We start from the raw sequence: 1909 nt of genomic DNA, 5'->3' as shown, positions 1-1909 counted from the left end.
TTTCCAGACAGGTCGGGAGGGGATTTCCTAAAATATCAGTCTTGGAATGGCAGGTATTGGCCCAATGCCTACCGCAGCAGCAGCGGGGGCAGACACTAGTGGGAGGTGGGCGGTTTATCCCAGCCAAGGAAGTGGAAGAAGGCAGGGGCCGGGATTGGGGACAATTCTTTGCAAAATGACCTGGGTGTCCACAACGGAAACAGGATTGATCGCTGGGAGGTACTTTAGTGGCTGCACCAACAGCGAGATTGATAGCCTGAGTGACCTTGTGGGTAAAGAGATCCACTTCACGGCAAAGCTGGACCATCTCATCAAGGTCTTTTCCCTTGTACTTTCCCCTCAGGGCAGCCTTGCAAGCAGAGTTAGCATTCTCATAAGCAAGCTGGTTCAGCAATTTATTTTCATTCTGGCCTGGGCCAAGAGACCTTTCAGCAGCCTCAAGGAGGCGGGCCACAAAATCACTGTAATTCTCCTGGGCCCCCTGGATGACTTTAGTCAGGGGAGAAAGGACCGATCCCTGGGTGGGGATCGCTCTCCAGGCAGCCATGGCGGTGGAGGCAGATTGTGCCAGGAGCCCTAATGAAAAGCCTCTGTTTTTCATCAAATGCATATTTGCCCTGTCCAATAAGTTTGTCCAAAGTCCACCTTCTGGTGGAGGCACGGCTGCTCTGGTTGTTGGCGCGGGCCAAGGAGAGGCAGCAATCAGACCAATCAGCACGCCAGGTGAGAAACTGGTCCCTAGTCAGAACAGACTGCGTAACAGAAAGCCACTCATTTGGCGTGAGATAGCCGTCACCACTGATACTTTCCATCAGCGAAAGGGTAAATGGAGCATTATGGCCATAACTTCTAACAGCAGAATTAAGCTTTTCCAATTTTTTAAAGGGAAGCCGGCGGAAAACCGTGAGGACAGGAACTGAATCGTCGGTCTCGCTTTCATTTTCATTATCGGGGTCATGATCACTAGCAGACTGCTCCGCATCAGAATCAGAATCGGAGTGTTCCCGAGAAAGGGGAGGGTTTCTGCGTGTCAACTGGTGAAGAGTGGAGGAAGAAGGGTGATGGGAAGGGCTAGAGGTGGGAGCAGAAGCCGAAGAGGGCTCCACGGAGCAAAGAGTAAGGTGCAGGATTTCAGTCAGCTCTTGAATCTGGGACGTTAAGCGGAACTTCACAACAGCAAGTGAGGAAGGAAGAGCAGAAATGGGAGCAGGAAGAGGAGCAGAGGGGACCAGCAGAGTGAGGGGACGCCAATCCTCAGCGCAGTAGTGGGTGGCCTCTCCTTCAAGGATCTCTGTATCTGTAGGGTCAAGAGGGGTGGCAGCAAATCTAGGTTGGGCAGGAAAGCCAGCGGGCGGAGTAGAAGGAGCGGAAGGAGCAGAAGGAGCAGGGAGAATTGGGGGAGACTTTTTCACAGAGGGGTTTTCAGGAGGATGATTTGAGGAGGCAGACAAGGGCTTAGAAGGCAGGGGAATAACGGGAGCACAAAAGGGTGAACAGCCACATTCCATGAAGGAAACAGGATCGTTGTAGGAGGGCGGAGGAAGGGGGTTAGAGGGAAGAGGGAGGTTGAGTTTGCGAAAAAGGGGGTGAGTGATGAGGCAGGAGTTTTGAGGAAGGAGACACGGAGGACTCGGCCAGATGAGGGCCGGAGGGAGGGGATCAGAAGAAAAGTCAGAAGGCATAGTGATGAGGGTAGATGACGGCGGAGGCACAGAAGAATGAGAGGAAGACCGAGAGGGTGGATGGGAATTTCTCAGGCAGAACTCTGCCACAGACAAGAGTCATTTATGTCCCGCCTCAGCGTCCGATGATTCAATGATATCACGGATGAGACCCCAATAAGAAAAAACACTATGGCTAATTGCATCATGGCCTTCTTTTTCAATCAAAGCATTTAATTCACGTCCCA

Source organism: Mastomys coucha, chromosome X, assembly GCF_008632895.1.
Source record: "Mastomys coucha isolate ucsf_1 chromosome X, UCSF_Mcou_1, whole genome shotgun sequence".
Classification (NCBI taxonomy): domain Eukaryota; kingdom Metazoa; phylum Chordata; class Mammalia; order Rodentia; family Muridae; genus Mastomys; species Mastomys coucha.
The sequence above is the reverse complement of the archived record's forward strand: the minus strand, read 5'-3'. Positions refer to the sequence as shown.